Source organism: Muntiacus reevesi, chromosome 2 (assembly GCF_963930625.1).
Source record: "Muntiacus reevesi chromosome 2, mMunRee1.1, whole genome shotgun sequence".
Lineage (NCBI taxonomy): Eukaryota > Metazoa > Chordata > Mammalia > Artiodactyla > Cervidae > Muntiacus > Muntiacus reevesi.
Window position 1 is genome coordinate 62124139 of NC_089250.1, and position 19716 is coordinate 62143854.

A 19716-nucleotide genomic window follows, 5' to 3' on the forward strand; every position below is an offset into this window, starting at 1 on the left:
AACAATCTATAAAGGAAGAGGTTGGACTCTGAAACCAGACTGCCTGGGTTCTTATCCAGCTGTGACTTGGTTTGTGCATCTGTAAAGTGAGGAAAATGAAGGTAGTTCCCTCATAGATTCGTTGTGAGGATTAAAGGAGCTTATTGATCAGCTCTAAGAACACCTGCAATGTTGGCACCACTTACATGTAAGCTATTTTCATCATCCCTAAGCGCACACTGTTAAAAGGTGGTTCAGTTCAGTTCAGTCACTCAGTCGTGTCCGACTCTTTGCGACCCCATGAATCGCGGCACGCCAGGCCTCCCTGTCCATCACGAACTCCCGGAGTTTACTCAAACTCATGTCCATCGAGTCGGTGATGCCATCCAGCCATCTCATCCTCTGTCGTCCCCTTCTCCTCCTGCCCCCAATCCCTCCCAGCATCAGGGTCTTTTCCAATGAGTCAACTCTTCGCATGAGGTGGCCAAAGTATTGGAGTTTCAGCTTCAACATCACTCCCTTCAATGAACACCGAGGACTGATCTCCTTTAGGATGGACTGGTTGGATCTCCTTGCAGTCCAAGGGACTCTCAAGAGTCTTCTCCAACACCATAGTTCAAAAGCATCAATTTTTCAGCACTCAGCTTTCTTCACAGTCCAACTCTCACATCCATACATGACCACTGGAAAAACCATAGCTTTGACCAGATGGACCTTTGTTGGCAAAGTAATGTCTCTGCTTTTTAATATGCTATCTAGGTTGGTCATAACTTTCCTTCCAAGGAGTAAGTGTCTTTTAATTTCATGGCTGCAGTCACCATCTGCAGTGATTTTGGTGGAATTGAATCCAATCAATGTAACTCCTGAGTGTAGCTTCTTAAAGAACTACAGTTCAGTGGTTCTCAAAGTGCGATCTCTTACTAGTAGCACATCAGAGAGCTTGTTAGAAATGCAAATTATTAAAATAATTAGATCTTATCCCAGGTTTGCTGAATTAGAAACTCTGGGGGTGGGACCCAGTAGTCTATGTTTTAACAAGCCCTTCAGGTGATTCTGATGCACACTAGAGTTTTGGATCCGTAGCTAATAAACTCTTGAGAGGTTCTGGTGTGAGACGAGGAGGGTTTTTTAAAAAGCCTAGAGGTACTGGGAGTAATCCAAGAGTCCCTCCCACCTAGCTAAATGCAAGCTCGGATTTAGCTGCGCTCACCAGCCTCTGCTAGCTCTTCCTGCCGGCAACTGGTTAGTGAGCAAGGGCTTCTGGGCTTGTAGTCCTGATAGCGCCGGAGCTGGAGGCGCCTGCGCGTTGGCCGCCAACTCGTTCTAGTAGCTGTGGTCAGGGCTCGGGACCGGCTGCCATCTTAGTCGAGGGACTGAAGAGTAGCCGCCGCCCCGAGTCCCGGTAAAAACCCGCGGGCGGACTGGAGGCAATTTTGGGGAGAGGGAGAGTCCTGGATGAATATGTCGGAGGAGAGCGAGAGGTAGAGGAGTGCGGCGCGTCAGCCGGGCCCCCAGAGCCGCGGCTGCTTCCTCTTCCCTCAGAGCCGGTGTCCGTGGGGGGCGCGGGGAGCTCGGGCTAGTGGTAGGGGCCGGGCGGAGGGGTGGTGGGGGTGGGTCGTCTGGAAGCCCCGAGCGGCCACTGTTGGGCTCAGACGTTCGGAGCCCCTCGCCTCGCGGGCGCCAAGTTCTGGGAGAACTGGGCCCCAGCGGGCGCCCCCGGGGTCTAGCCCAGAGCCCGTCGGCCCCGCCCGGGGGGCTACGCTCCCGCGGCCCGGCCTACGCGAGGGGCCCCGCGGCAGCGGCCGGGGCGGGCGACGTGGCCCTGCGAGGGGCGGCGGCCGGGCCCACCTCCCACCCGCTGCCCTTCCCGAGACTTTTTGGAGCCCCTACTAGCGAGAGGGGCCAAGTACAGCGGCTGCCTCTCCTCTGTCTTCCGCTCCCCTCTCTCAGTCTATTGTCCCCCAGCGTGGTGGTCCCGGTCCCGGCGTCCTCCTCCGCGCCCGCCGCCGCCGCAGCGTCCCCGCCGGCGCCTCCCGGCGCCGAGTTTTGCAGACGTGGAGCTGTCACTGCCCTTCCTTCTGAAAGTGCCCTTTTCTTTAGCGGAGAGAAGAAAAAAGTAGTCGTGAAGAGGACAGGACTTAGTGGGGACTAAGTGGGGAAATCAAGTTCTTAGACTTTGCTTCGGGCTGCGCCGTAGAGCGAAACACAGGATCTCTGCGCCCCAGGTAGACGCTGGGCCTCAAGTTAGCGATGTAACCTGGTGGATTTGCAAACTACCCGAAATCCACGATTCTCCAGTAACAACTCACCTTGTTTTCTTGCTTATATTTGTATCTTGTTAGATTTTCCGCTATTATTCTACAGCTTCAGTATATTTTTGGAGAGTGAGGGGTGGGGAAGGGAGAGAAATTGCAGGGAATTTTTTTCTGAAAATTAACGAGGCACTTGAGCCAACCATCTATCACTGTACTTAGTTGGAATCTTGCATGTATTCCTAATATAATTAGATCTTAGGGAAGTACTAGAGGCAGTGTATTTCCACCCTCAACATGGGTTAAGGACTTGTTTCTCGGCCGAAATAAAGTTCTCAGATCAGGTCTAGTGAGAGTCTTCATCGTGTGTTCATAGGTTTACTCAGGTTACAGTTACTTCATTTTTAAGATTTAGAAATGAAGGTGGAAATTCACCTGCTGTTTTGAACAGTGGATGTAAGTTTTTTGGGTGTGAATCCAAAAGGAATTCCTTCATCTTCAGCATATGAGTCAAGTCAACAAGGATATGATATGAAATAAACAAGTGCAGGATACTTCCTCAGTGTATTCTAGAGTAAATCATTTTTCCATTCCTTAAAGAAACATCTTTACACCAACTGGAAGAGGCAAACCAGTAGCCCCCCAATTTGGTCATTAGAATAATCAGGGCAGCTTTTTTAAAAGTAGAAATTTCAGAGCCTTATTTCCTGAGATTGATTTAATATGTTTGGGTTAGCCTTGAAGATTAAAACTTGTCTCAGGCAATTCTGATGGTTTTGGAAACCATTGAGACAATACTTTGAATAAGCCAAAAGCCTTGAGATGGAAGAGGAAGTAATCAGCTGTGTCTGATTGATTTGAGGAGGAAGAATCTGCTTGAAGCTGAAGTTGGGTCTTCACTGAAGTTCACTGTTGGGTCTTACCTGAAGTTTTATTGTGATGGAGAAAGGGAAGGACAGGGCAGACAGGAAACACCTCAATACTGTTAGTAAACACAGAATTGTGGAAGATAAAGGGGAGCAGGGAGTGGGCTGGGGGAAGGAGAGCATTATGGATGTGAGGCAAAAAAAAAAAAAAAAACCACCCTTGTTTTATGTTGTTAGCAATAGATGTAGATTTTTAAACAGGAAAATGATATTGAGTATATGTTTGCTTTAGGAAGATTGCTTTGTGACAAGAGTGAAAGGATGGAAGAGTGGTTGTTGCAGTGGTTTAGGTGAGAAGGGAAAGGCTTGTCCTCATTGAGAGGCTGTGGGCATGATCAAGGGATTAAATTTAGTTCTTTACTAGTGCAATATTGTCCTATTTTTGTATGAGGATTTCTTTGGTGCCAGTCTGGGTAAAAGGTTCCTTTTCTCTCAAAAGAACCAATTAGCAAATCAGAATAATATTGCTAGGTTATATATGTTAATGGTATCAGAATTTGTTGTTAGCATCCTTGATCAGGTACAATTTGTAGAATTTAGAGATTAGACTGAAATTTATGGCTATCAATGCTGTTGATTTATGAGCTTGTTGGGAAGTGTTTCTCCCACCCTCAGAAACTTGGTTTTAGAGTTGGGGGACTCCCCTGGTGGTCCAGTGGCCAAGACTGTGCTCTTAATGCAAGGGTCCTGTGTTCGATCCCAGGTCTGAGAACTGGATCCCACATGCTGCAACTAAAGATTCTACATACTGCATCTGAGACCCAGCACAGCCAAATAAATAAATAATACATATTAAAAGAAAGAGTTGGAAGAGATTGTAGAGATTATCTAGTCCACAGTAGCAGATATATTTTGTCTTATGGGCCAACTTCCACTTGAAGTAGCTGCCAGAAGCCCTGTGTTGAGAAGGATTTTAATCATAAGGGTTCTCTGGGAAAGTGAGTTATGATTGATTAGTGATGACTCCTGTGGACACTAGTTATCTAGTGGTTAGTATCTCATATGTGCCAGGTATATGCTATTCTTGGACTAGTCCAACCTTTTCTGTTTTTTTTTTTTTTAAACAAAGAATCAGAACTAAAAGTAGAACTAAGTTTTGTAACTCTTAGTCTGTTCTCCAGTGTACCAAGATGAATGTGTACTACTAAAGAGCTTTTGGTATTAGACCAAAAGAAAAAAGTATTTCTAGCCTGTGCCTCTTGACTTGTTTAGTTAAGAGTTTAACAAGGAACTTTGGCCTAGAAGTGAGTTGTATTCATTCTGGCTTAGGAAATTTGTGTTTATAGTCACAGAAAAATAGCCACCCTCCGCCGCCTTTTCTTGTTCCTCACCCTTCTCTGTTTTGGGTTTAGGGGATTGGTTTCTTCCATGTTGCGGGGATTGTCCTTACTGTGACCTCAAAAGGTAGAGTATGTATTTATATGGCCATCCTCATTTTGCCATGTAGCTATACGCAGATGGAGAGTTACCCTATAGTGTGCGTTAAGTTAAGGCAAAAGTGTATTAAAGACCACCCCTGCCCTGTATTTATAGCACCTAGCTAAATTTTGGGCTTATAATATGCACTCAGTAAAGGCATGTTGATTTTTGTGGCTGTAAGTGATACTGGCTTTGAGTCAATATAAATTAGCAAGTGGGGTTGAAGAATTGAATTGCAACATTCTCTCACTGAGAGGTCAGCCCTCTGCTAAAAATGTTGGGCTGGAAACTAGCCTCACAACTAGAAGTAGTTAACCAGAAGCTGTCCCTTTTTTCTGTCCTCTTTCAGTCTAGCAGTGTACTGTCCTTGGAGGACTGCTGCCAGCTCAGCTCTTTGCTTCTTTACAGAATTGACTATACTCAGATCCTTGGAGTACTTTTTTCTTTTCGTATCCCTAGGAGCTTCCAAGTTGCAGGGATAGTCCTTACTGTGACCTCAAAAGGTATAGTATGTATTTACATGGCCATCCTCATTTTGCCATGTAGCTATACGCAGGTGGGGAGTTACCCTATTGTATGCGTGAGTCATTTTCTTCCCAATTTAACCTTTTTATCCTGCCTGCTCCATCAAAAATTATCTATCCTGTGAAACTTTTTAAAGGACATGGTGCTGTCCTATTCCAAAGGTCATTGCTGATCTGATGTATTTAACCATAGGAGTAATGTGTTAATGGACCCTCCTTCTTTCTCAGGTAACATGCATTTAACCGTGGCCTTCTGGAGACAGCGCCTTAATCCAAAGAAGTGACTTCAAACGGTGAAAACTTCAGGTATGGTGGCATGCCTGTGAGAGAGAGTGGGGCTCAAAATGGTGCTGAGGGTGAGTTCTGGTCCTGTTAACAGTTGTGGAAATTATGGAGAGAGACCAGTGTTGATGCTGGCTACATCACTTGGTTGGAGACATAGTTTTCATTTGGGTCTGAAACCCAAAGCTACCTCTACAAGGATTAGCCTGTGAGCTACATTGTATTCTTAATTTGGGTCCTTTGACTTTTCTGTTTTTCTAGTTTCCCTATACAGTCATACACTTTTCTGACTTGTGCTATTTTAGAAACATTTATCTCTATACTTGTCCATACATGTGCGCCTATATGGTTAAAAAAAAAAAAAAATCAAAAAAATGTGTAGGAATTAAAAAGAAAACAATATAGTTCAAAGGAAAAAGAATAGAGGACTTGGAAAGAAAAGGTCTGGGTTCTGATTTGATTTTGCTAGTGACAAACTTGATTGTTGGCAAAGTATTTAATCTTGGCAAGACTCACTTTATATATCTGTAAAATAGTTATGTTGAGTTCTGCCTGCCTCCCTGGCATTGCTGTGAGGATCAAATAAAATAATACATATTAAATCTTTAGAAAAAAGTGAATTCCCATCTTAAGGCATTATCCAGATCTATAAGGTGGGAGGAGTTGGCAATAATATTGAAAAGGAAAACAGGACAGGACAGATTCATCTTAAAAGATCAGGAGAGAAAAAAAAAGACCAGGAGGAAGAAAAGGAAGTCTGCTAGTTAAGAGAAAAAGTAGAGCACAGGAAAAGTCAAGCAGTAAGAGAATAGGGAGTGAATGAAGTAGAGCACATGAATTGGTTGGTGAGAAAGCTGTATAGGAAAGAGGATCCCTTTCATTTGCTTAACCTTAACCTTGCGACTGCTCTTACCACATCTCTTCATATAAGGGTCCCATCCGAACTTAAGCTTCTTGTCCCTATTGTAAAATCATAGTAAAATTGTGTGACCCTTTATGTTTAGTTTATATTTTTGTTAACAAATTGCCTTATAAATGCCAAGAGACCAAGGCTATGGCTTGCTTATTATGGTATCCCAGGTCAGTGCTATAATCAAATGTGTGATTAATCTGTGGGGTTTGTTTTTTTTTTAATAATTACGAAGAGAAAAGGAGTGTGCTTTGTGAGATACTAGATAAAGGAAGTGGATAAGAGGAAAAGTAGATAAATCAGAGGTGGTGAGAGGAAGAATTCTCAGAGGATAATGAAAGGAAAGACATGAAAATGAAAAAAGTATGTAGAACAACAGGGGGAAAGATGGCATTATCTGCAATCATTGGAACAAGGCAAATTTCACATTTTTAGTAATGATGTAATACCTCACAAAAAGTTAGGTACTGGGGAAGATCATCCTCCATACCAAATATCTTTAAAATATTTTTATAAGTATCCATTTCATCCTGAGCTCACAGAGTAGTTCTTTGTGGAAAGAAAACTGGGCCAGCATTCAGGAAATATGTGTTCTGGCCTTGATATTGCTTGTTACTTAATTTCTGTGATCTTCAGCAATTTGCTTAAATCCCTGGACTGCATAACTTTCTACTGAAGGTATGAACATGGTGCTTTCTTCTTCCAGCTCTTTGATTATTCTTTGTGCTGCTTATGCCAGCTCACCAATATTTCAGGGCTTTGTTGATACAATGTGGGACTGGTCTCAGAAATATCTTATAATATAATAGGACTTCAAGCATCCATTGCTTTATAAATGAGAAGCCATTTTAAATTCTACTTTATTTTTTATTTTTAGCTGGGCCATGCAGGTTGTAGGATCTTTATTCCCCCCTGCGATGGAAGCTCGGAGTCCTAACCACTAGACCCACCAAGGAATTCTCTTTCTGCTTTACTCATTGGTTGAGAGACTTGCAGGAAACCTAAGTATAGAAATGTTGAGCTTGTAATATTAAGCAAGCGTGTATTGAGCCCTGTTACGCTAGTTCCTAAGGGATACTCTATCTCAAGGATTTTATGTTGTTGTGAGGAAGATAAAACTGTTCACTAGTAATTATTGTAAAAAAGCAAGATGATAAATGCTATAATAAGGGTTTCATTGCATTTCAGTTTAAGATGTTTCGATTTCTTGGTTCCTTTATTATAACTGAATATATGCTAACTGCAGGGACTCATGGAAAAAAGCAGTCCCTGCCCTCAAGAAACTTAATTTTTTTCATGTCTGCACACTGTTTTCTCTCATAGATATATCCTTCTACCCTAAGAAAGAGAACAGTTCTGTGCTGTATCATCACTTTGTAGTTTTGAACTAAGGAGTCATCTCATTATTGAGCTTACCTTACTCCAGAAATAGTCTGATAACAAATATATAGTTTGATTGGATTCCGTAATATTTCAGTTACAGAGAAAGTTTTCTTTTAAGGCGAGGAAAAAAATTCAAAAATGCCATCTGCATTTAGGTGAACTGTGGTTTGCTTCTTAGTCATTTGTGCAAAGAAAGAATAGGCTCTAAAATTTCGTCTCTGAGTCTTCATTCCAGGCAGTTAATTCATTTGGTCACAGAAGAAAGGATGGTAGTCTAAAGGAATCATATTGTAAGGATTAACAGTGTACCCTGGAGTTTAGACTGTCTGATTTTGAATTCTCACTGTACCTTAAGTACTGGCAATGTGACCTTGGCTGAGTTGCTTTACTTCTCTGTGCCTTAGTTTTCTCATTTATAAATCAAGAATAATAACAGTGTATATCCATAGGGTTGTTGTGTGGATTAAATGAGATAATATATTTTTGCTTGAACAATAGTTGGTTCACAATAAAGCAGGAAATGTTAATTGCCAGTGTTGTTATCATTATCACATTATCATCATCACCAACCTTGTCTGTCTTAAAATTATCATCTTAATTAATTAATTTATTTATTTATTTTCGTTCTACCACTTTATTGCTACCAACCCATTTCCCTCCACCCTCGTGCACACATGCTCAGTCATGTAATCCCATGGACTTCAGCCCGCCAGACTCCTCTGTCCATGGACTTTTCCAGGCAAGAATACTGGAGTGGGTTGCCATTTCCTTCTCCCATCTTAATTTATTAATTCATTCAGTAAATTTATATAAGGGGAGCACTGTAAAGTCAGATGCCTACAAGGGCTAGATTTAAATAGTAATGGTAGAGCAGATTGGGACTTAAGTGATTTAGGGAATTCATGTTACTCCAGTGGGGCAGCTGTTAGGCAGCTTTGGTTTACATTTTTTTAAAAATTGAGGTGAGATTTATCATTTTAAAATATATAATTCACTGTTGGCTCACTATCGATCTGGCAGGGAGTAGGGCAGGAGGCATATAGATGAAGTGTGACCTGAACATCTTTTTTATGAAGAGAAGCTGGAATTTCAGATTTTGTGAGAAATTTTTATTTTTAAATGTTGGCAATGTAATGAATTCATGAAAATGCCATGAGCCAGACACATTTACCACCGTGGACAGACTTTGTCTTGTGGGCTGCTGTTCTGTAATCTCTGATCTGGAGCTTGACTTTTTGCAGTATAACCCATGTTCATTGCCCTCTGGGAAGAGTCCTTAATCACAGAGATTTTTAAAGTTCAAGCGATACCTTACTATTATCTAGGGCTGAATGAGGTGTGAACAGAAAAATTAAGGCAAGGAGGAGGAGGGAAGTTATTTAAAACTGGGACTCAGAATGGGAAAATGGCAGGAATGAACTTAAGATGGTGAAAGAAAGTGCAGTGAATTTAAATTAATCTGAAGAGGGCTTGTGTGGTCCCAGTAAGAATAGAAAGCTTAGAAAAATTAAGAGACCAATGTAGGGGTAAAATAATTTCTCTTCTTCCCTTTCAGGTTCTTTGACTGGTCTAATAATTGCTATAAGACAGATTAACAAGAGAAAAACAAATTTCCTAAATACATTATGGGAGCCTCATAAAACTGAGACCCAAAAGGCAGCCATAATAGGGGCTTATATAAACATCCTGAGCCTTATAAGAAAAAGGGGTAGGGGCTGGTGATACAAAGGGAAGAGGAGAGGAGATGTTTGGAAAATAAAGGTTGCCCTGTTACTTAGTTAAGTTTCTTTTCTTTCTTTCTAAAATCATTTATTTGGCTGTGCTGAGTCTTAGTTGCTGCATTCAGAACCTTTTAGTTGTAGCATGGGAACTCTTAGTTGCAGCATATGGGATCTAGTTTCCTGACCAGGGATCAAACCCAGGCCCCCTGCATTGGAAGTGTGGAGCGTTAGCCACTGGACCACCAGTAAAGTCCCTGCAGTTAAGTTTCTGAGGTAAAAAGATATTTTCTGGTAATAATTCTCCTCTTGGTACAGGCCTCTTTTCCAGTGTAAATGTAGGCAGTTGTGGGAGGGAGAGGGGTAAATCACTTTTGCAGCTGAGTTTTGATTGTCTTTAGCTCGGAATAATTCTTATGCCAAAGTGGCATATTATGGGGTAGTGTACTCTGCTGCCCTTCAGCAGTCTTCTTATTTTAGGATAAACTTAAGTCCTATTCACTGGTAGGATGAAGTGGTATTTTATGAAGTTTATTTTGTTAATATTGAAGTCTGTAGTATTTATTAGGGTTGGTAGGGTCTGGAGGCAGGGAGACCAGGCTAGGGAGGTTGTAGTGAGAATGAAAAGTGACGGACAAAAGCTTGTATTTGGGTCACCCTGTGACAGTGGGACGCTGCAGTACAGAGGCAGATTTTGAAAGCTCTTCTCATATTCATTCTTTTGTAATAATTGGGATATGTGAGGATAATACTGAAGAGGCTGCCCCTGCGTTTTGATAAGGATCTTCATTACTCTCAGCCCTGGCATCCTCTTTAATGATGGGTCATGTATATAGTCTCATAATTTCCCAGCTTTAAAAGAATAGAAAAGGTAAAATCAAAGTAGTTCAACTGCTTATTATATTTCTAGTTTAGCATTTTTGCCATCTTGATTAACCTCTTCTGTAGACTTTAAACATGGGAATTTTTTTATTTACCAAGGTTTGGAAACCGTGACAAAAGGTTTTCTCGTGGAAAAGATGTAGAATTTTGTTGCAGAAATGTGACACAATAATTAATTTATGATTCAGAATGTTTAAAGAAACTGATAAATGTAGAAAGGTGAAATATGTTCATTTTGTATAGCCTGAGAAAGTGATTTTCAGGATTTAATTTTCAGTAGGCCTTGGTTCTGTTTACACTTTTCTCATGAAACTTTTCTTGACATATACAGGAAAGTTAACTTCTAATTCTTGACTAAAATGCAAAATGTACTTATTGTAAGTAGTCTTTTTAATAAGTAAATCGAATAGTGTGTTAGAGCCTGAATATTCAGAATATTTGAGAAATAGCATCTTTTCCCTCATCAATGAATAAGAACACTGAACTGAGCCTATGAAAAGTAGACAGTTGCAGCCGTCATAGATATGCAGCAAAAGGATCAAATTGAGCTAAATCCAAGTCTCGTTTAATGCAAAGAGAATTTGGTTTTTGAACTTTTGAAGCATGGTCTAACCTAGATTTTGAAGTTCATTCGTTCTGAAAATTTAAAGAGATTTTTAGGTGGTTCATTTAATTATGGGTCTGCTTTGGAAGGAAAGGAATATCGAAGAGGGATTAGCTGCATTTGCTTCTGTGGAAAGCTAGTAAAAGGGAAATCCTAGATTATCTTTTACCCTTGAATTTCTGGAAAGAAAGATAATTACTATAGGTCTTAATGAAAAAACTGTTTATGTATTGAAATGTATAGAACCTGGCGAACCTGGCTACTGTTGCTTTTTATTGTCCAGAATGTTGCTGACATTGATGTGCAGTCATCTACTCTCCCTTTCTCTTTGCCCTTCAGGATTTAAAACTTTTTTCCTTAATTTTTTCTTGTTGGAGTTTTGGGAGAGTATGGAGATGTAGCATAGATGTTCAGTCTGCTCTGTTGATTTTACTGTTTAAATTGATATTTTCATTTATAAGGGGCAAAGAAAATGATAGACTTATTTGTCCTGAATATTTTTTGTCATTGTGATAAAATACGCATGTTAGTAAAATATGCACAAAATTTACAACTTCAGCCATTTTTAAGTGTTTAATTCAGTGATATTAAATATATTCCCATGCTATTATAACTATGCATCTCCAGAATTTATCATTCCAAAGTGATACTCTGTACGTGTTATTAAACAATAATACCATTCCCCTCCCTGGTAATCACTGTGTTAATTTTTGTCTCTATAGAATTTGACTATTCTTGCTACTTCATATCAATGGAATCATGCAATATTTGTCCTTTGTGTCTGGCTTTTTAACTTAGCACAGTATCTTCAAAGTTCATGTTGTAGCATGTTTTAGAATTCCTTTCTGAAAAGCTGAATAACATCCCATTTTTTGTGTATAGTCACATTTTGTTTATCTGTTCATCTGTCGATGGCCTTTTGAATTACCTTTTGGCTATTGTGAATAATGATGCTATGAATGTGGCTGTATAAATATCTGTTCAAGTCCCTCCTTTCAGTTCTTTAGGTATATTCTCAGAAGTGGAACTGGTGGATCAAGTGGATCCATGGATTTTTTTATTGAAGTACAATTGATTTACAAATGTTAATTTCTGATGTACAGCAAAATGACTCAGTTATGCACATGTGTACATTCTTTTTTATGTGTTTTCCATTATGGTTTGTCCCAGTGCTTCCCAGGAGGCTCAGTGGTAAAGAATCTGGCTGCCATGCAAGAGACTCAGGTTTGATCCCTGGTTCAAGATGATACCCTAGAGAAGGAAGTGGCATTCCACTCCAGTTTTCTTGCCTGGGAAATCCCATGGACAGAGAAGCCTGGCAGGCTACAGTCCACAGGGTCACAGAGAGTCAGACACGAGTTAACAACTCAACAACAGCAACATGGTTTATCCCAGGATATTGAATATGGTTGGTTCCCTGTGCTAGATAGTAGGACCTTACTGTTAGTAATTCCATGTTAATTTTTTTAGTATCCGCCATAGTGTTTTCCCCAGCCGCTCTGCCTTTGTACATTCTCACCAGCAGTTTTCAAGAGTTCCAATTTTCTACACCCATGCCAACATTTCATTTCTTTTTTTTTTTTTTAAAGAATAGTCATTCTAATGATGAGAGAAGTGGAATCTCATTGAGGTTTTGGTTTGCATTTCTCTAGTAATTAGTGGTACTTTCTTTTCCTATACTATTTGTATATCTTCTTTGGCGAAATGTCTATTCAGTTTCTTTGCCCTTTTTTAAATTGGATTGTTTGATTTTTTAGTGTCTTAATTATCTTGTAGGCTACTGGCCACATCTCCTGGGTCTCGTGCTATTCCTCCTCCTTTCCTATTATTGACAAAGCAGTTAGAACCATTCTCTAGTATATAGTCCCTCAGTAAATGAATGTTTGATAAAGTATTAAAAGTAGTGCTTTCTGGAAAAGTAAAGGTTGGTTGGGGCAGGATTTTCATTACATTTTCTTTGGTTTTATAATTCTGTATTCTCTTTTAACCATTTACTTGGTGGGGTAAACATTTATAAAGGATTAAGCTTTAGGCAAAGAAGTCCCTGCGTCATCCAGATTTTATTTTGGAGAAGGAAAATATCTTTTAATATCTTATTGAAAGAAATTTGACTCTTACAGGACTTGCTGTTGCTACTGCTTGCCTAAGAAAATATGAATCAGCCTGAGGTATCCAGACAAATATTTTACCTTTTGTAATTCTGAAAAGGAAAAAGTCTGTTTTAATCATTTCAGTGATTACTTGATTTTTGTGTGATGATTTTGAATTTCTTTTTTGTGCTATTTATTAGGGTTTGTTGTTGTTGTTGTTCAAGAGGGATTTGAGAGTGGTCCTAGACTCAATATATAAATAACTTTGAAATGGATCAAACTGAGTAAGTTAAGGTATGCAGTCACAGATTTTTTTTTTCTCCCTATTTGTTTCCTTGTTCTGTTTTGATGTTTTTTGGGGGAGGCTCATTTATGGAACTGTGGTTTTAAATCATGAAATTAACATTGAGCAAGGGTAGAGATCTCAGTTTTTGGCTGCATCTTCTGTTCTGACCTTGGACCATTCATTTTGATTAGGTTGTCTGTCTATTATTGAGTTATAAGAGTTCTCTGTGAGTTCTGGATATAAGCCCTTTATCAGATAAGTGTTACATCTTAGAGATATATTCTCCCAGCCTTTTGCTTGTTTTTTCATTTTCTTAATGGTGTCTTTTAAAAAGTTACTAATTTTAATAATGCTTAATTTCTCAGTTTTATCTTTTGTGGATGGTACTTTTGGTGTCACAGTTAAGAATTCTTTGCCTGATTGGACACTCCATTTAACTGCTGGATTTTCATGCATTTATCTGTAAGAACAAATAAGATGTGTGCGGTATTTTGCTTTCTTTGAAATGATATTTTATTCAGTTCCTTTGGAACTCAAAGTAGAGGAGGTAGTTTTTTAAAAATTTTTTTTAAATTGGAGTATAATTGCTTTGCAATATTGTGTTAGTTTCTACTATACAACAAAGTGAATTAGCTACACACACACACACACACACACACACACACACACACACACACACACACACACACACACACACACACACACACACACACACACACACACACACACACACACACACACACACACACACACACACACACACACACACACACACACACACCCCCCCCCCCCCCCCCCCCCCCACCCTCCTGAGCCTCCTTCCTATCCCCCCATCTCACCTCTTGGGTCATCACAGAACATGAAACTGAGCTCCCTGTGCTATGCAGCTTCCCACTAGCTATCTGTTTTGTGCATGGTAGTGTGTATATGTCAGTGCTACTCTCTCAGTTCATCCCACCCTCCCCTTTCCCCCATGTCCACATGTCTAGTCTCTATTCCTGCCTTGTATATAAGTTCATATGTACCATTTTCCTAGATTCCACATATGTATGTTAATATACTATATTTATTTTTCTCTTTCTGACTTCACTCTGTATGACAGACTCTAGGTTGATCCACACTACTACAAATGACCTAATTTTGTTCCTAAAGGCTACTATTAAACCATATATTTATATACCACATCTTCTTTATCCATCTGTCTTTCGATGGAGATTTAGATTGCTTCCATGTTCTGACTGTTATAAATAGTGCTGCAGTGAACATTGGGGCACATGTGTCTTTTTGAATTATGGTTTTCTCAGGGTATATGCCCAGTAGTGGGATTGCTGAGTCGTATGGTAGCTCTATTTTTAGTTTAAGGAACCTCCATACTGTTCTCCATAGTGGCTGTGTCAGTTTACATTCCCACCAACAGTGCAAAGAGTTCTGTTTTCTCCACACCCTCTCCAGAATTTACTGTTTATAGATTTTTTTGAGAGGAGGTAGTCTTGGAATAGAATATTAAGGTGAAAATTTGCAGGCCCAAACTGGAGTGTAGAATTGACTCTGCTTTCCTAATCCTATTTGTTTCCTAATGGATAAATGGTTATTTGTCCCAAATGGCAACCCACTCCAGTATTCTTGCCTGGAGAATCCCATGGCCGGAGGAACCTGACAGGCTATAGTCCACGGGGTCGCAAAGAGTCGAACACAACTGAGCAACTTCACTCACTCACTCACTCTGCCCCCAATGTTTACGACTCTTGGAAATAAATGATTCTGAATTTTTTCCCTGGATTTTTAATACAAGTTTAAAACTATGCTTTTTAGTTCTTTTAATATAAATGCCTAAATTTGTTTATGTAGTGTACATAGACATTACTCGTTAGCTCATTATTGACATCTGGGTTCCTTAATAATTCTCTTTTTAAAAAAATGTTGATTTTGGTTTCCCTCTGTCTTTGTTGCTGCTCCCAGGCTTTCTCTAGTTGCCATGAGCAGGAGCTACTCTCCAGTTGCAATGTGCAGACTTCTCATTGCTGTGGCTTCTCTTGCTGCGAAGCACAGGTTCTAGGCCCATGGGCTTCAGTAGTTCGCTCAGTGGCATGTGGAATCTTTCTGGAACAGGGACCAAATCTGTGTCCCTTGTATTGGCAGGTGGATTCTTAATCACTGGACTACCAGGGAAGACTGATAATTCTTAAACAGCCTGTAAAAATGATCTGAGAAAGGTTTGTTGGAAGGATGGGATGGTGGTTATCCAGTCTTATTTTGAGGAGAATTTATGGGTTTTAAGAGAGAGTCAGAAACAAGAGTTCTTGGACACCAGGAAATTCAGCTTTGTATTTAATTAAGTTGTATAGTTTCACACAAGACTTTTTGCAGAAGAGAGCAATATTTAGAGTAGTACAACAGTAGTTATATTTATTGTGGCATGTTAAATCCTTTAAACTAGCAGTAAATAGTCAAAGCCAGGACGCAGCTTATAATAATAGTTAATATTAAGATGTTTATCAGAAAGCTGTTTGGGAGAACTGGGAGAAAAATTGCCTTCTGTAATACTAGGTGCAAAGTTCAAACCAGCAAATGAATGTTAAAAGTTACAGTTCTGGTGCCAGTTTCCTTCAACTCTTTTATGCTGTTGAACCTTGAAAATTGTACCTTCTTATGTTTCTCTTTGAGTAAGATAATTGTCTTTTTTTATGCCTATGCTTGAGAATTCACACTGGATTCCGATTTGGCTGGCAGATGGGGAAGAACTTTGAATTATCTGAGATCATTACATGATGTTCAGAGCCAAAGTGTCACTGTTGTGGGCGTAGGGGGTGGTCTACATCCTGCTTCCCTATTAAGGTAGCTTTCTCTAGTAAATAGGAAACCGGTTTTTCCCCATTGGAAGTGGATCTGAGTTAGTTTCCCCCTTTTTGTTGAGAAATTAAGTTATGGGAATTAGCATTTACTTTCTACCCCAACCCAAAGAACTCTTAATCCCTCTGTCAGTATCTTTGTCAACCCATACGCCAAAGTTAGCTCCTTTGCTATCATTAGTGGAGAATGAGATCTAAACATTGCTCTTATAGTCTTTGCTGCTGTGACCCTCGTGAACAGGAATTAGTTTTCAGCTCAGCTGGGTAATGTGGCTACTGGTTGCATACACCAGAACTACTTCAAACCTCCATGTTTCCGCTTCCAACTGGGTTGAGGCTGGAGTCCATAATGAGGACAGATTTTTAAAAACAGGGCTTTTGATATGTAGCTCTTTCACTTGAGTAGGGGTTTGGGAGCATGGCTGAATGGCCCTATCCATGGGAAACTACTCAGTATTTAGTTACCATGTATGCTTTTGTATTTTAGTAAGGCTGAGAGTTTAGCTTCATTTGGTTTTAGTTCTCTGAATACCACTGTGTATTTTAGCTCTTTGAACTCTGTCTGTACTTTCTGCTTCAGCAAGCAGTTTTTCTCCTTACTGGTTTTGTGTGTTTTCTGAAATGTCTTTTTGGTGTCTTCTTTTAAGAAATTACAGGCCTATATAAAATTATCAAGTTTTGTAAGATAAATTAGACATGGCCTATAAAAATAACTGATTATGTTGGATGTGTTATTTCTGAAAAGAAACACAAGCAAATTTCATAATGCCCTGGTTATTTAATGATTTATTTATAAATAGGATATATATTTTAAAATAAGGCTAGAAATGTAGTTTCTCTGTTTGTTTCTTATGGGATAAGATGTTACTGAAATAATCTTGTGAAATGTGTGTCTTTCCACATTTTTTTCCCCACTTCCTTTCATGAAGATGTTAAGGTTAGTTTTTATTGCTGGCAATGTTTTAGCACCTTCTTTTTACATTAGACATTCAGTCACATTTTTCTAATGTGGTAGTAAACATTACTCAAAATAAATGATAAAGTGTTAAGAATTGGCCCTGTTTTAAGGTTCTTTGTACCTGACAAGACTAATAAGTAATGGATTATTTTAATATTGTACTAGATTTTAGATTCAAATTGCTATCTTCATTGACTCAAATCACAGTGGTTTACTAGGTGAAGATACAGGCTCTACAGTGTATTTGATTATGAAAGCATTTTAAAAAATCATGTGAAAAGTCAGTTTTCCATAGGAAATTCATAGTCATCTATCTCCATTTCTGTGAATTTTAAAGTTGTAAATGGAGGCAAAGTTGAAATTGGCTTTAGAAATAATCTTTGGAGGAGGTGAAAGAAGAATAGATTGTAAAATGAAAGAGACGTTAAAACAGATAGATTAACAATGAGATACAGAGGTAGAAGAGAGATCCTAAAAAGGGAGAATGAGTCCTGGAGAGATCTCCCCAAGATACATAAATCTAATGTCAGGGTTTTGTTGTTGTAGAAACTAGATTAAGAGCATTTTTTGGTCTCCCAGACCCATTCCTTAGGAAGCACTCATTTTTCTGTCCCAATGGTTTTGCCTTTTCCAGAATGTCACATAAATAGAAATCATAGGCTATGTTAGTTTCCTAGGATTGCTGTAATAAACTGCCACAAACTGGGCAGTTTTAAAACAGCACAGCTTCATTTTCCCCCTTGTTCTAGGTGTCTAAAAGGCCAAAATAAGGTATAACTAAAGTTGGAACTTCTCAGGAATAATCAGTTCTATGCCTCTGATTCCTGGCATTCCTTGTCTTGTGTATATCTCTCTCCAGTTTGTGTCTTCATCTTTAGCTTGATCCATTATAACTTTATCTTGATTATATTTGTGAAGATCCTTTAAGACCAAGTAAAGTCAAATTCTGGCTTCCACATGGACATAAATTTGAGGGGAGACACTGTTCAACCCAGTGGTACCCTTTAAAATTTTTAATGTTTTAAGTGTTTTAAGAATTTATCATACAGTGATTGGCTTTTTTTTGGGTGTTCAGTTCGGTCACCCAGTCGTGTCCGACTCTTTGCGACTCCATGGACTGCAGCACGCCAGGCCTCCCTGTCCGTCACCAACTCCCGGAGTTTACTCAAAATCATGTCCATTGAGTTGGTGATTGCCATCCAACCATCTCATCCTCTGTCGTCCCCTTCTGCTCCCGCCTTCAATCTTTCCCAGCATCAGGGTCTTTTCCAGTGAGTCAGTTCTTCACATCAGCTGGCCAAAGTATTGAAGTTTCAGCTTCAATATCAGCCCTTCCAATGAATATTTTTGAGTGTACAGTTGTATGAGTTTTAACACATTTATTGATTCTTGTAACTAATATCACAATCAGGATACAGAACAATTTCATCACACCAAAAACCTCCCTTGTGCTGTATTTTTTAGTCAAACTCACCCTCAGTTCTTAACCTCTGGCAGCCACAAATTTGTTCTCCATTTCTGTATTTTGTCTTTTGGAGACTGTCACATAAATAGAATAGTATATATTAAACTTTTTGAGAAGGGATTTCACTCAGTATGATGCCTTTGAGATTCCTTTGAGTTGTTGTATTTTTAAAAAATTATTTACTTTTGGCTGTGCTCATATTTGTTGCTGGAATAGACGTTCTCTAGTTGTGGTAAATGGAGCTACTCTTCATTGTGTGTGAGCTTCTCATTGTGGTGGCTTCTCTTGTTGGGGAGCTCAGGCTCTAGGTGTGCAGGCTTCAGTAGTTGCAGCATGCGGGCTCAGTAGTCGAAGCTATCAGAATTAGTTGCTCTGAAACATGTGGAATCTTCCTGTACCAGGAATTGAGCCCATGTTGCCTGCTTGGCAGGTGGACTCTCATTCACTGTGCCCCTAGGGAAATCCTGTTGCATTTTGTTAAAAAAAATTGATTGCTGAGTAGTATTCCTGTGTAAATGTACTACAGTTTATTGATTTACCTGTGGAAGGAGATTGGCTTCCTTGGTGGTTCAGGGGTAAAGCATCTGCCTCCAATGCAGGAGATGTGGATTCAATCCCTGGGTCCAGAAGATCCCTTGGAGCAGGATATGGTAACCCACTACAGTGTTCTTGCTAGGAAAATTCAATAGACAGAGGAGCCTGGGAAGCTACGGTCCATGGGGTCATAAAGTCAGACACTGCTGAAGTAACTGAGCACTCATGCACATGGAGGGAGAGCACTTCGTTTCACATATTTTGCAACTGTGAGTAGAGCTGCTATAATTGTACAGATTTTATATGGACCTGACTTAGTGACTAAACAACAGCAGCACTTTATAGGTATTATCTCAATCTTTAAACCAAAACTACAATTAAGTTATTCCTGTTTTATGGATGAAGAAAGTAATTCAGTAATTTGCTTAAGTTTACACAGTAAACAGTGCATGTGGATGTGGAGAGATGTGGATCTAGATTTATTTGACTCCAAAGCCTGCACACTTAATTACCATGTTATAGTATCTTTTGGAATGCAGGCTATAGAGTAGACTAGAAGAATTGTTTCTGCTTTTGAGTTTAAGGAAGGCTACCAGATGAGATGCTTGAGCAGAATATTGAAGGTTAAGAGAAGACCAGATGACCAGAAATTTAG

At 39.5% G+C, this 19716-nt stretch overlaps 1 protein-coding gene across 3 annotated transcripts in view; it reads left to right on the plus strand.

Moving 5' to 3' along the window:
• The first annotated feature begins 1286 nt into the window (after window positions 1–1286).
• The window catches only part of ITCH (itchy E3 ubiquitin protein ligase), a 96316-nt gene continuing 77886 nt past the window's right edge, over window positions 1287–19716 (plus strand). Inside the window, exons 1-2 of one of the 3 annotated variants that reach the window (XM_065921849.1) lie at window positions 1287–1381; window positions 5329–5406. The gene's annotated coding sequence lies outside the window, so the exon portion shown is untranslated. Of the gene's footprint in view, window positions 1461–5328; window positions 5407–19716 lie in introns of all 3 variants that reach the window. The other 2 variants (XM_065921850.1, XM_065921851.1) reach the window with 2 other exon arrangements.